Source organism: Dromaius novaehollandiae, chromosome 1 (assembly GCF_036370855.1).
Source record: "Dromaius novaehollandiae isolate bDroNov1 chromosome 1, bDroNov1.hap1, whole genome shotgun sequence".
Lineage (NCBI taxonomy): Eukaryota > Metazoa > Chordata > Aves > Casuariiformes > Dromaiidae > Dromaius > Dromaius novaehollandiae.
Window position 1 is genome coordinate 135212170 of NC_088098.1, and position 15846 is coordinate 135228015.

General features: G+C 45.1%; 1 protein-coding gene across 2 annotated transcripts in view; it reads right to left on the minus strand.

Annotated features, from left to right (window-relative positions):
- The window catches only part of RAI2 (retinoic acid induced 2), a 46454-nt gene extending 40423 nt beyond the window's left edge, over positions 1–6031 (minus strand). The window contains exon 1 of one of the 2 annotated variants that reach the window (XM_064499523.1): positions 5644–6031. The gene's annotated coding sequence lies outside the window, so the exon portion shown is untranslated. Of the gene's footprint in view, positions 1–5419; positions 5624–5643 lie in introns of those variants that run through there. The other variant, XM_064499529.1, reaches the window with a different exon arrangement.
- Positions 6032–15846: the final 9815 nt, after the last annotated feature.

A 15846-nucleotide genomic window follows, 5' to 3' on the forward strand; every position in this document is an offset into this window, starting at 1 on the left:
TCAAATACAATAAAAATTAAAAAAAAAATCTACTAAGTGCATACACATTTCTCACTTTACCATTCCTGACCCTATGACATTATTTGTTTGCTGGCATGTAAGAGAATGCATGCAAGTGGTTGTCATCGTTTTTGCAACTGTTTTATTCATCATCATCTGATATTCACAGACCATAAGTTAAGCAACATTGCTCTAGTTAAACAGTTTATTCACTAAGTATAGCTAAATAACTGATAAGCTACAAAAAGTTGCTATTGCTTGAAGCAGTCACCAAATAACTTGGCCGTTTAACCACACAAGTTTTCTGCTCTGAAAGGTGACAAGTAGCTATGCAATGACTACTATTATTTTCTCAGTAGACTCAGAGAAAATAGGACATTGCAGTTAGAAAAACACAAAAAGAGAAATTAGCCACTACTGTCATTAAGGATTGAGAGGCTGAAAAAGAACAGTTGGTGCAATGCAGCTGGAGTGGCTTTTCAGAGTAAAGTGATTATTCTCTGGCCATCAATGAATTATTTTTCACTGGAATGCAAGACCTGCACTCCTCCAAATAGCCTGGCTTTGCTATGAAGACTATGCCATCCAGTAGAGCACGTGAGAGCTGTTTCTCTCTTGGCCCTCCTAGTAGCCACACTTCTCTGACCTCTGTTGCCATGTCATGACAAAAGCAGAAAAATAATTAAGAACTTGAAGCGAATATAGACGCTGGAGTAGAGACTGCTTTTCAAAACTAGACTGAGTTTGGAGCTGCAGCGTGGGATGTTCAGAGGGGTGCCTGCCTTCATCAGCCGCCCTGAAACTCAGCAAGGCATAGCGCCGAACTTCCCTTGCCTCTTTGGACCATCAGAGTTTATACCCAAGTAGTACTGGCTCAAACTTAATAAGCATCTGACAAACTCTCAGACCACCAATGACCATTTCTGGGACACTATTCCTCAGCAGTGCTTCACCGCAGACTTTCAGTAAAACCTACGGACATGGCTAATCCCAGAGATCTTTGCACTTGCCATGGGGAGGACACCCCCCCATGCCCAGCTCAGCTTGCAATTCAACCAAATAGCAGCCAGCTTCCATCTCCTGTAATAGCTGCACTCTAGCCCATTTATCACAGCGTGCTTTAAAAGTGACGCAAGCAATACAGGGATCAGAAAGCCACAAAGCCAATGCACTGTTCATGTCGTGGAGACCAAAAGGGAAAACAAAACTGTCCTAGGGTCTTAGGTTAACTCTTGAGGACATTTAGCCTCAATATGATGCCTCAAAGAAGTGTTTTCCAAACAACTACATACACTACTAACTAGCAAAAAAACCTGCTGGAAACAGTATGTGAAGTTTGGTGGGGTCCAGTTACTCGAGCTCGAAGACAGCACTCGAGCGCAGAGGTTTCCCATGGCACCCTGCTCCCCATGTGACAGTGCCAAGGGGCTTCCACTTTGCTCGCCCCTGTGAAGTTCTGCAAAAACCCCCACACATGATCCTGTAAACGCACCCAACCCATATTATACTGTCACTACCCAAGTGCCATACCTTAACAGATAGTGTGGATGGACCTGTTTGAAAAAAAAAAAAAAAGCCAGAAATAACAAGAAACATTAAAATGCTGTTGATAGAGAAGCTCCTGCAAGAGTGGACACTTTACCAAGTTGCTTAGTGCTCTGGGAAGGATGGACAAAATTGAAAATCTATGTAATGGAAATTTCTGAGGAGAGCTGGGAAAGGTTAATGATCTTTCCTAGCCTAGGAGCTCTCATAAAGCTACCTCCTCTTTGGAGGTAGAGTCCTCTGGGACAATTTGGGATGGGGGCTTTAAGAAAGAAAAAAAAAAGAAAAGAAAAATAAAGGAAAGAAAAGAGAGAGAAAGAGAGAGAGAGAAGAAATAAAACCAGGGGGAGGGCTTTTTCTTCCTGAAGATAGTACTGTGGGCTAGACAGTAAATCTAAGCAATGCTACCAAGTACTTTACTGTATTGTTATTCTGTAGATGCCATTTCTGGAGGCATGACCCAGTGCAGTGTGATCTCAAAACAAAGCAATTCACAGCTAGCATCACACATTGTCAACTGAGTCCTTCCACTAAAAATAAAAAAGCAAGTACCCCCATAAATCATTTATCCATCCCAGTTTCATAACAGGAATATTTGTCAGCTCCCATTTTGCTTCTTTCTCTCGCTGACTGCTCCACAAAGCCACCATTTCAGCTGTCTATGCATACAGACCAGCGGGCACGCTGAGCCAGTACAGCTACTGCATTCTGATTCTCCCGCCTGTAAAAAGAAAGTTAACCAGTCTTCCCCAAAGCCTCTGCAACACTGGCTGCCACAAAGGAGATGCCTCCTGGGTCTGAAAGGCTGAGAGGGGGAGCCATAGCGAACAAGCAGGCTCAGGTGGGGTAAAGGTGGTTATTCTTTACTCAGTAAATATTTTTAATGGAATATTTTTCTAATATATTTTTTATGAGTAGCTCTGAGGCAACCATTGCATGTACTTGGCTACTGTAACAATCACATGATTTATGTAGAAGTAATTGGGGTTAAACTATCTGCCACATCAAACTCTTCACATTTGGCCCCATCTCTGGGACCTAGAAACATCTGAAATAAATAAAGCCATGTGTCATTTAACAGGGTCTGGGCTTAATTAGGATCATTGTGATTTTTATGGGAGAAATCTTGGACTAGCCATATAAAGCTAGCAGTACATCACTTGCAAGGTTATCCGCTTTTCTTCTTAGTACCGACATGAAAATATTTCCATTCAAACTAAGCTTTTTTTTTTTCTTTTGTAAATCCTCTGACCAGCCAGATGACAACCACTCCTTATCTTTGGCTGTTTTCCATGCTAAAATAAGAATGCTGTTGTTATGCCAAGGGAGCTGCGCCCTTCCACCTCCATTCTCTGTTGACTTGCACACAGCTGGCTACACAGAAATGCCGGAGGTACTACTTTTTCTGGCCATTTTTCTGTTACGTTGTTATAATTTACCCTCTAGTTATGATTCGTATCTCCAAGTCACACCAGGCCTCTCTTGTGCCATGGATTTTACAAACATCAAATGACAGTCTGTGTCCTGAAGAGCTGATGATTTTCAGCCCACCCTCACTTCCATAACTTCCCTCACTTGATGTAGCCTAGCTGATACGAGGCCAAGCACACAGCAAAACATCACTTGAGCTATGCAGGGTGATTTGATTAGCAGCACTGAGCGACTGGATTAGAAGAAAGATAGGATTAGAGATTGATGGACTGTGGTGAGGCTGCTGCATCTGTATTATTGGCTCAAGCATTCGAATTTCAAACCATATCCCCTCAGACCAGCTAGGCGAGGTACCACTTACCTTGGACTTGAGACTTCTGCGTGCAACACAATCGGGCAAGGTAAAGGATTTGAGTTAGTGTCTGAATCGACAACGCTGTAAACACAAGCCTTTAGCAGGTCACAGGTAAAGAAAATGAGAATGGAGGCAGGGAACGGTTAAATGATTTGCCCAAACCTACACCATAAATTTGTGGCGGAAGCAGAAGCCAGATTCTCTAAAAATCAGTTCCCTGAGCAAGAGATGAGCCAGCCCTCTTTGTTACATGCAAACGCATTTTTCCCCTGTAATTCACACTGCTGCAGGCTCTCCTCGGCTGTGAGTTTCCAAGCCTGCTCGCAGCGAATGCCAGCTTCCCGAAGTTGTAGCACGTTCAGCGCTACCTGCTCATCACACATGTCATGCCTTTTACATGACTAACCCAGCTGGCTCAGTCCTTGAGCCCGGGCTTATAATACAATCCATGCATGTTGCAAATGCTTATCACTTGTGTTTCTGGTAGCAAGCTAGCAGGACCCTGGAAAAACCATCCTCCTAGTGATGCGCAGTCAGACCCAGATAGCTCTTGCTGCTGGAACCCCTCCAGAATTTTATGCACACATGGAAACTCAACATCACCCTACAGCCGCTCCTAGCATCTATCCCTCCCTCCTCCCCCTGCAACTTTGGCTTCAACCATATCACAATGAGAAATAGATTTTACTGTCTCAGTGAGACTCCTATTGGAGCTTCTTGCAGAAACGCTACAAAATTGGTCAAAGACTCCAAGGGCAAAACAGTGAGCATGTACGAATTGAACACACAGCCCTAGCAGAGCTGTGCAGGAAAATGTGCACGCTCTTGGCAGCCTGCCGGATGGACCAAGTCCTCACTGTAGTTATATCTGATCAATCAGGGTCACCCATATAGTCATGAAAAGGGAGAAAAGGCTTTTCCAAAATTACACATAGAAAGAAAAATGGGAGTGTGCTGATTTTCCTTCCTATACTAATGTTATGCCTGGAACAGTCCATTCAGTAGCATATTTGTGAGGAAACCTTTATTTCAAATGTTAAGTCAATTCGCTAGTGATAAATGACATGACAGGTTACTAGCAAAAATAAGAATATTTATGCATTAAGTTTTAATGGAAAAGACCTGAAGAATTCTTCGGTAACCAGATACTCTTCCCTTTTAAACAATAATCCCTTTTAGATAACATACATATTTTGAATCCTGCATTTTAATTATTCTTTAAAAACAAAGATTTCTGACGAGAACAGCATCTGAGAAGAAAAAATGTAAACAACAGCAAGTAAATCTAAGCAAAACCAATCTCTTAAAAAGACGGGGGGGCGGGGGGGTGAGGTGGAAAGCTGAATCATTGCATGACAACTCCTGCACACAACACTGGCATCCTGCAGCATCTCTCCATTGACAGATGCACAACTTCCTCGGCAAAACACTTAGGCACGCTTAAAAACCCAACGCGATGCGCATCCAAAGCCCGGGGGCGACAGCGCGAGCGACACGCGAGCCAGAGCCGCCTCGTCCAGCGGCGGCCGTTAACCCTCTCCGGGCAGCGGCCAAGCGCAGGTGACCGTTTATCCTCGCAGCAACCGCCGCCACGGACCCGAACAGCAACAAAAAGGATTTCTGCCACAGCTTCCCCACCCGCACGCCCTCCCGTCGCTTCGCTACCGGCTAAGAGAGACACCCAAATAATCACGTTACTGCCAACCTTTAAACACACCATCAATTTTTAACCTCCCTCCGGCCCTCTCCCTTCAGCCCGCGGATCCCGGCGCTGAAGCCGCTGCCAGCCGCGGAGTTTGCTGACGGCAGGAGCCGCCGTGCACCGCCTCGGGCGCGGGGGTCCCTCGCCGAGAGCCCCAACAACCATTTGGGGAAGTTGTGCAGTGCCGCCCCCCGCCGTCCCTCGCACCCCTCGCCGCGCCGGGGCCGAGACGCCCGCGGCTCCCGGGACACCGCACAAAGCGGCGGCCGCCCCACGCCCGCGCCGCCCCACGGCCAACAATGGTGGCGGCCCCGCACCGCAGCTCAGAGCGCCCGCGGGGGCTGCGCGCAGCACCCGGCCCCGCCGCCCGGCCCGGCCCGGCCGACCTGTCAGCGCGCTGCCGCAGCCCGCCGGGCAGCCCCGCCGCCGCGGCCGGGAAGGACGACAGAGCGTGGGCGCCTGCCGGTGTCCGTGTGTCCGTTCGTGTGCGCGGCCGCGGCAGGACGTCGCAACCCGGCGCGGCGCAAACCGTCCCCGTCCCCCGCGCCGCCGCCCGGCCGCGGCCGCAGCCGCAGCCGCAGCCGCCCCGCCCCGCCCCGCCGGCACCTACCTCCGGCCGCCGGTGGAGGGTGCGGGAGCCTCTAGCTGGGCTCCATGGACTGCTGCCGCCGTCGCCACCACGGCCCGCCCGCGCCTGTCAGCACCGGCCGCCGCCGCCCCGCGCTGGGGACGAGTCGCCCGCCCTGCCCGGCCCGGCCCGGTCCCGCGTACCGCTCCGCTCCGCTCTCCCCGCCGGCGGGGCGGGGCGGGGCGGGCGCAGCGCCCCCGCCCCCCCCCCCGGGCCGCACATGGCGGCGGCGGCAGGGGGAGGAGAAGTGTCACGGGCGCCCGCCCCGCCCGCCACGGGGCCGCGCCGCCGAGCGCTGGGCGCGTGCCCGGGGGCCGCGCCGGGCGGCAGCCGTTGGGGGCGCCGCGCGGGGCCTGTGCGTGGGGGGTGAGGGGGAGGTGTGTGTATGTATGTGTATATGGGTGTGTGGTGGGTGTATGCGCACGCGCGTGTATGTGGTTGTGTGTGTGTGTGTGGGGGTGTATGGGGTGTGTGTGTGTGTGTGTGTGTGTGTGTGTGTGTGTGTGTAGGGGATCCCGGTGTGTGGGGTTTTGCGTGGGTGATAGACAAGGTGTGTGTGTGAAGGGGATTGTGCAGAGTGTGTGTGGGGCAGAGGGCCCCTCTGTGGGGATGGGTGTGTGTGTGTGAAGTGTGCAAGGGGCTGTGTGTGAGGGGGTCCCCAGGAGGGGGATGTGTGTGCGAGGGGGGGTGTGCTGGCGTTGTCTGTAGCGGGTGTGTGAAGGGTCCCAGTGTCGCGAGGGGGTGTTGTGGGGGGTAAGGCAGGAGGCTACAGCAAGAGAAAATTGGGGGGAAGCTGGGGAGCCCCTGGGCAAGAGGGGACTGGAGGGGGCCTGGCCACCGCGGTGGCTGGCCTGGGGTCGGCGCAGGCTGTACCTCAGCTAGGGTCATGGATACCAGCTCCAGCGTTTGCAGTAACAGCCCTGGCCTGACTGAACATCTGGGAGGCGGCTGCAGCTGACAACTTTGTCCTTTCTAACAAATCTGTATTTTACTCTGTGCCTTCTTCAAGTTTTGTCCTTGTGTCCTCTCCATATTCCCACTATCCTCAGATTGACCATGTTTCTCATTTGCTTTTTTTAAACTTTTCCCTCTTTCTTGTTTTTTCTCTGGTCTTTTCCACCCTGCTTCTTCATTTGTTGTTTTCTCTCTCTCATCCTCATTTTCCCATAAGATCCTGAATATCCGAGCCTTTAACCATGGACTGTCAGTTTTAAAATGGTTTTGTCAATGGCACACAGTGCTTCGTAGATATCAAATTGCGATTAGAGTTGCCAGCAGCTTATTGGAAGGTGCGGTGCATTAGCCTAAATCCATGTCTAGTATTACATAATATGCCCTCAATTTTACATAAAAGATGATTGTAATTCCATCTGGATTTCTGTTGATACTAACAAACTGCTCAAGATTTCCTTTTGTGGTTTAATGTGCATTTCAAAACCTTTGACTGGTTCTGGATCAAACAGATTATGATTTAAGAAATACTAAAGCACAGGCACTCGTGACATTGTAGGAATTAGTAAAAGAAAAAAAAGTACTTATTAGGTCATCTGCCTAAAGCATCTTCCAAAAGAGGGTAGGACTGTCCCGTGTAGTATAATTTATGGTCATTTGTCTAGATTTGTTTCAAATGCCCCAAATATGTGGCTTCCTCATTCCTCATAGGAATTTAGGTCAAGCTGCCTGAGAGCAAGTTGTGTAGCATCGCAGGATTTAATATCTACTACTGTTATTCTCAATTTTTTTCCAACAGCACAAGTATGTAGATGCAGTTGGTCATTTCTTTCTTGCTCATCAGTATGGAAAGATTGTGGTGGCCACTTTCCCCAGGTTGAAAACCCACGAACAAGCACAGCTAGGAAAATGCCAGCTCACTGCTCAGCCACGGCCAAAAGAGTGAGTCAGATGTTAGGAATTGTTAGCAAAGCAATGGAGAAGAAAACAGATTTTGTGCTATGCTATAAATCCGTGGTGCATCTGCATCCTGAATACTGTCGTAGCTCTCGTCTCACCATCTCAGAGGGGGCATGGTTGAGCTGGAAACGGTACAGAGGAGGCTAACAATAATGACTGATGGTATGAAATGGCTTTCTAATTCGGTGTGCACAGCCTGGAAAAGAGACAGCTGAGGAGAGAGATGATAGAGTCCCTAAAATCATGAGTGGCATGGATGGAGAATAGGAATGGACTGCTATGCCTTCCAGTACAAGAGACAGAGGCCATTGAATGAGGCTAAGTGGATGGCAGGTTCAAATGACCGTAAGGAGGAGCCTCTTCACTTGAGATACAACTGTGGAGCTCCTTGCCATAGGATGCTCTGAATGCTAAAAGTTTGTGTGGGTTCAAGAGCAGACTGGACAAACTTACAGAAGGGCAATCCACTGAGGGCAGCTAAATCAGAGCTTGAAGAAAGTCCCCTCAGCCACAAATGGTTCAAGGCTGGGCTTGCTCTGTTCTTATACTTTTCCCTATGCATCCATTAATAGCCACTGTACACTTGTCAGTAGTGAATGCAGCTCTTTGATTTAACATGGGTTAATTTTGTGCTGCCTACAAATTTCTTAATGCCAGTATTCTGTAAAATTTGATACTAAAAAAGGTAAGTGGCTTTCTGGAAGATGAGAGTAGAAGTAAGTGGAGGAGTCTTGTAAATATGTAGAGGGGCAGCCAGGAACATTTGCAACCAATTGGGCGGTGTAGAAGAGTGGCCAGGACTGTTAGGAAGATGTGGTCACTCAACAATAAAACAGTGTTTTTGAACTGTTGCATTTAAGAGTGCAAAAATGTTCTATTTTGGAAGAACGGAGCAGTTAATGTTACAGGATTGTCAGCTGTCACAAGAGTGTTTAGATTGCATTACAACCTTCTATCAAGAACTGGAAAGGGTGTTGTTAAATGTATTTATTAAGTCACTCGTGGACTGATATTTCACTGTGTGATGTATCAATTGTAGACTGGAATATGCCCGGTTATGGACGAGTCTGTTGTATTCTATACGCACTCTTGGAAAGAGTGAAGAAGATTACATTTGTGGTGATGTCACAAACTCTTAACAGTAAAAGCCTGTTATTCAAAATTACATTTTTAAAGAAGACAGCTGCTAATTTCAGGGGGAGAAGGGCAATGTTGTACAGATGCACTGCACATTAAGGAAGTTTGAGGTGTCAAAGCCCACTGGAAAAACCTTCATTATACATTGAACCACTGAAGAGATGGTTGCAAACAAGTTTCTCTCACCCTTCTAAAATGTGCCAGAAATAATCAAATCTAGCCGTGGCCTGGGGACAGTGACCTTAATTTAAAATCAATCAAAAATCCCTCTGTCAATGACAGCGGATTGCCCCGTTCACATCTCAGACTGATGCTCTTACAGGCCTGCCATCACCAATGCTATTACACAAGCGGGTAAACATTATCATTATCATTATCATCTTCTTGTCTCTCTTTCCTGCTGTCTTTGAAGTTGAGATAGCATGGCCTTCTCTGTGTTACTGGGAGAGAAATATTTTTATTCATTTGTGTATAAAACTCTACAGGTATGCCTCAGTATGCCTGTTTTATCCACACAATTTCTCCAGAACCTGCCAGTTTAATAGTTTATATGTTGATATAATGCCAGAAGAAAGACTTGCTCTGCTCACGTAGGTTGATGTGCAGGAGGCAAGCTACAGTAGGAATGCAAATGAAGGAGCCCAAACTCTGTACATGAGTAACCTTAGTCAAGTGACTCATGGACACAAATCTTTGTGGGAATGATCCCATTTACTGTTTTACAGTATTCATGAACTAGAACATACTTAGGCACGTAAAGATGGTCACCGTTTGTCATTAGGTTTCTACACTGGTGTTCAAGCATATGGCCTTAGTGAAATCCTGCATAGATAAGCCCTGTTGTAAAGTTGGGTGGTTAACATAATTGTTTATATGGAATTTGCATGCACTGTATATATTGCCTATGCCGATAAGCATACCAAGGACTGTTAGTATTTCCTTTTGCAAAGCACGTAAAACAGTCAGCTGTATCATTCATCTTTCTCTATTGCATGATCTCATTGAAACACTTTGATCCCGTGACAATACTATACAGTAGCAAAATAAATGCTGTCAGGTGTGATTATTAATATAACAATCCGGGATGCATTACAGGCTCTAAATTGGATTCACAAATTCTGTATAAGCACCCACACTATAAATTTTAGGTAGGGAGAATTCACAGACGGGTGCCTGCATACTATCTGTTGTAAACTTCAGAACACTGCAAGAGTGCTCGTAGTATGTAAAATGGAAATTCTGAGCAGAGGCAAGATTTGTAGTGACAGAAGTAATTCCCAGTTTTTCTCTAATAAGACATAGACAGTAGGAAGCCCATGGCAGGACTGAACTGAGTACTAAGCAGCTTTAAAATTGTTTAAGGCATTATCTATTATAAGGAAGTTTACAAAGCTCCATCTCCATTATTCGAGTTTTCATGAGGTCATAATCCACTTGACCCTCGTGGTTTGTTTCATCACTATTGTCCCTCAAAGGAATTATAACCTTTACCATTACCACTTTCTAAATATATCAAGAGGTTTTAGTGACATTACAATAAATCACCCAGCACAGCTTTGTTGCTGGTAATGTGACCATAGTGCCTTCTGATTTTTGATATAATGAGTGTCAGCCTGGTGTAGCTGTATTTTTTAACTTACCTTATAATAAGATCACACGCTAACAGATGTGAATGTATTTTGGCTTTCCTTTTACATTTTAAAAATGCCTTTTTCTGAAGTCATCTGAAACTGAAGTGCTGGCTTTTTAGACATTGTTTCAGGCATCAACCATGAAAAATACAAGCTCAAGAATATTGTAATCAAGCACTTTGATTTCAGGTAATGCTTCCTCTCACAATTATTTCTCTTTTCAATGAAACGTATGAGTGTTCATTAGAAATCATACCATAATTTGATTATCCTGAAAGCAATCACTGAGATGAACAATGGTATCACAGGCAAACCAGCTTCATTAGTGTGTGGCTTTTTAAAAGGATAAATCATGGGTAAGCTGGTGAGAATTTTGGATGAAAGTAGTGCATATAATTGTGTTGCTTTTATAGTTCAGTCTGTTTTCCAGCAGGGAATAAGTGAGTCCCTTGTCAGTCCCTCAAGATATGTTGGTAATGTCTTAAAGAGAATTTGCTACATAGAAGATATGCTACTGAAGCCAACTTGCAGTTGCTCTTAAAGATCAGCCAGAATCAGGACTTGGCTTCAAAACTATTTAGGCAAGACATACCTTGTAAAACTATCACTGGGATCCAGTCAAGCTACTTCTGGATCCAGGAAGCCTTTGGCAGTGCTGTTAATCAGGCTTGCTTGTTGGAAGTGCTGATGTCCGAAATTGTGTGAGATTCTTTGTAGAAGCAATTGCAAAATAGGTTTGCTTATCTGACAGATATGATACCATAGGACAGGCCTGAGCATACGATACTGTTTCAGCTGGTGCATGGAAAAAGACTTCAGATCAAAAAATTCTCACCTGATGAAAATCTGGAAATCTATCTTTGGGGAAGAAAAGGGAGAGTTCTCTGTCTTTATTTTGCAATTCTTTTCACTGTGTCAGATGGGGATACAGGGGTGCGCTTTAACATCCCTCATCTCCTTACCAACCCACAGGGTGTGATGTCTACAGTGTATTAATTTACATCTGAGCTAGTCATTCTTTTCATCCTTTATCGCCAGTGGAGAGGATAGGCACTTTTAGGATGCAGTTCATTTGACCTTTCTTAGACATCTACTTTAGGAAGAAATAAATCACTCTCCCAAACTCTATGTTTCTCTATTGACCATAAAAGGACTAAAGGGCAATTAGTTCAGATTCAGGTATCTATACTGCAGGCTATCTACATACAATTAGATGAATCCCAGTCTGGTTTTCTACAATGCTGCTGTCACAATGGTTGCTGAAATGTTTTACAAAGATTTGTATTTATATATTGCAAGTATATAAAATACCATATTTTTCTCCTTCTCTTACAGTCTTTAATTCTATTTTGAAAAGAGTTATGTTAGCAGGGTCTGCATTTTGTCTCAGAATTGATCAGGTTTGTGCTCTGTTCAGAACTGTCTTGAGCTACCTACAAAGAAATTGTCAGTTTTTGCCCTTTTTCACCCTGTGACTTTCCCCAAATGCTTGTTTGATTTAATTTACAGGTAGAGGAAGGGCATATTTTACACCAGGGAAATGAATATGGCATTGTAAACATCTCTTATTGCTGGATATGACTAGAAAGCAAAGCTGAATACTGATACATTTTTTGATTTTTATTTGATCATAAGGCAAGATTTTAAATAATGTTAGTAATGAAAAATCTACGGTCATGAGAGTCACTGTAATGCTATAAGCACACTAAGCCAGTGTACAGTACATCTCAGAAAAGGCCCAAGGCTCAGATGTCTATCTCTATGTTCTTGTATTCCCAATAAGCAGTGAATAATGCATTAGTTTTGCTTCAAGCATCCTATTTTGAATATGCTTTAGCCAGAATTATTAGCTTTCATGTAGTATATATTGTTAACTGAGGTCATGCTCTGTGCCCATCTAGTGCTGTCTCCACAAGTGCCCTGATATAGCGCACAGGAAGGATTCAGTAGAAATTCTGCTTGTTGGATGTCACCAGAAGATCACCCAGGGTTGCCAGGATTACAGGCCAGATCTGGCTGGAGCAGTGGAAATTTCCCTACCAGCCCCATGGGTCTTTGGCTCAGGCCTAAAATATTTAACAAAACGAGAAGAGGGAACCTTTTTCACTGTGATGACATGGAAGGACTTCTACTTTCTCTTCTCAGTTTGCATTGTAGGGACCTGTCCTAAGATCACACATGTCTATACAGAAGCACCCTTGATGTGTGTGAGTTGACCACCGTTGAGAACATCTGAAGTCTTGTAGTAGTGAGTAACCCCTGAAGCTGTCCGGCAGTTGGCTAAGGTGAGGATAGCCTGAAGTGACTTTTGTAAATGCTTAACTCCTGCTGAGGGCCACCAGTGCCCCAGTACTGATGATGGCCCTGGTCATCTGCTGAGCAGGAACTTGTTTGAGAAAAGGGCTGCAAAACTGGCTCTTGGGGATTAGGACGTGTTCTTGTTTGTTGTAAAGCTGTAGTGCTTTCTCCTCCAGGAGCTGTGGTGAGCTAAAAATGAATAAGCTTGCAAGGAGCTATTAGGAAAATATTATTTAAGACACAGGGTATCATTTGCAAAAGAGTAGGCGTTTACCCATACATGCGCACAAACACACACACACACACACACACACACACACACACACTCACTCACATCTCTTACTTAAGTTCACACAGCTACCCCTGGTGCAATGCAGCCAGCTGTTAAATCCAAAATAGCAATGAGTGCACATCATACGCCCTCTATATTAACATTTGAAAGGGACAGTTCTTTGGGAGGATGGGAATTTGACAGGATATGAATATGTCTGAGACTCTATTAGGCACTAATTCAGCAGGACTGGCTGAATGAGATGAAGAAGCAATGAGGAGGAGAGAATCTCTTCAAATTTGAGTTGATTGGTAATTTTGATGAAAGCCCTTTAGTCTCATTCAGTGACTGTTAATTACCTCTGGAAATTAACATTTATTTTTCTGTTCAGGAAATGTTGTTCAGCTGCCAATATGGAAAGATTAATTAAATTCTTCCATGGATGAAGGTGAAAGTAGGGTCCTAGTAGTCAGTGTACAGTTTGGCTGTGGAGCCAGGAAGGAGTAACATGACAAATCCCCTCTTGAAAAGAGCCGTCCAAACCTTTCCTCTTTTGTTTTCAAAGGATAAATGTATCTTCATCCTTTTGGGACTGATGTTGGCATGCCAGGCACTTTCAGTGGAGAACTGTGGGGGTGGAGGTGCTGTGAAGGATGGGGGGCAGTGACAGTTATGACTGGAGTTAAACATTTGAAGAAAATTAGGGGAAGTGTCTTGTCCCATGCAAGGAGAATTAACAATTAAGGACAAGAGCATATCTGCTTAAATCAAAGGGAAATCCTTAGTTTGAGCCCATCTATATACAGAGTATCACAAAGTTAATTGATTCATGAAAGTGATAACTTGGGCCTCACATTCATAAGTTGTTCAGAAACATGATAGCTTCTTCTACCAGTTCTCATTTATTTGATTGTGGCTCAGCCTCACAAGCTGCTTTTGTCAGCATTAATGATGGCCCTTCCACTGCTCAAGAGTTTATTTCCAATATCCACCATAATGCCATTCAGTCCTGCTGTGCAGAAAAAAAACCAAAAAAAAAAGAAGAACAATGTCCCAAGGAAACTCCTGTACATGTTTGGTTTGGGCGTTTGAGTTCCTGACTTGTAATGGCAAAATGAAGTATCTGGGCATGGTTGATAAAATCAGACAGCATCATAAAAGGAAAGGAGTGCTCTGTTCCTTGATTTTTTTCTGAAAGGAAGTCTTTGCATTGAATTTTAATGATAAATTAAATAGATGGAAAGTCACTTGGAAGCACAATGGGAAGAGAGATTTCAGGCCGCCTCTATTGCACTAGCAGAGAGGAAATGAGGCAGTTCAGAAGAGAGTCAGGAAGGCGGATAGGTCAAATAGGCACATTTTCCAGAAGCTAACCTCGCAGAGAACAAAACCAGAAGAGAATCCAGCTGCGATCAGTCAAACCCAACAGGGCCACCACCTCCAAAGCTTGCTTGCGCTTTGCAGAGCACACCACATGTCTTGTGAGGAGCTGGTCTTGTGTTCCTATCTCCTGCACCCCACCGGAGAGACCAGCTGGCCTCTGCCGACCGGCCTTGCCAGGAGCATGACAGCTGGGAAGGGAGAGCGATCCCAGTTTGTGCACCAGCCTTCCCGCCTGCAGCTGCCCCGGCCACGCCGCCAGCTCCAGGGCAGGCAAAGGCTGGCCTGTGCACTCAATGGGAGCCCTCAGGACCTGGCACTGGCCGGGAAAACCAGAGTGGGATCTGGTCTCAGGCTGGTACGTTCTTCACATATGTGCCAGGGTGAGGAACAAGCCAACACAGCAATGAAAAATGCAACCCTTGATGACTTGGCTTGCTTTTATCAGAAGGAGCCCTGATGACTTGTAGAGGTGTGGGATATACTATAGGTTTAGCAAGCAGCGACGTTCCCTGCAGGTGGAAGGGCTACCCTTTGAAGGGTCTGTTATGGGTGAGATATTGTAGTCCCTTTTGGCTCTTCACTGTTCCCTCCCCATAGGGAAGAGGAAATAACACCTTGGCCCACTGGCGAATCTCACGTAGGCTAAAGATTTTACCTCTAGTCTCCTTTATAGTGTGTTTTGAGATCAGTACATGAAAGCACAGCAGCATATCTGTCTGTTATATTTTGCATAAGCTTTCATGTAAGAGGTTGCTGCCAGCCATTGACAGTGTCTTTTGCTTACAATAAACGCAGAGATTAATAGTTTAGAATCCGTTCAGCTGAGTCAGTGCCAGGGAGGGGGACTGAAAATTACGAAGGCAGGCAGCAAAAAGCAAGTAGAGGTTATATGAACAGAGGAGATAGATAGGATGGAAAAGAAGAAGAAACTTGTATATAATCCTTTGGTTCAGTGGCCAGTCTCAAAACAAACAAACAAACAAAAAGATTGTGACTACAGAGTCTAACCAACCCAGGCTCCTCTGTGTAGCCTTTGAAAAAGAAATATGCCACATGCAAAACAAAGATAGCATTTCCAAAGAAAAACATGGAATGTCTCAGGTTCTTATGAATGTTTCCTGTTTCTTTCCCAGCCAACACTGTTTACCAAGTATGACCCAATTTTGCAAGCTGTTTCTTCAAAACTGCATTTTTTGACAAATGCGTTTTTCACCAAAAATATTCCCCCAGCCTAAATTAAAAAAAAAAATTCAATGAACTGGAAAGAGTCCAGTAGGCATTGGTTCAGGCCTCGTAAACCAGCAAATAAACATTTTCTGCATGCGTTCTAGGATAGCATACTATTCCTCTGTCCTCCACAGTCTCTGTATAGAAGAAAGGAAATGAAGAGCTAAACACACAGAGAAACAGCTAGTCAGATTTATTTCATCTTCAGTTAAGAAGGGAAGCTAGACCTCCTTCAGCCTCTGGCACTGGCATCAGGCTGTCATGATTATAGTTACAAGATCTTTTTTCTCTTTTATGGTACACAGCTCCAAGTGTCCTGAAGTGCAT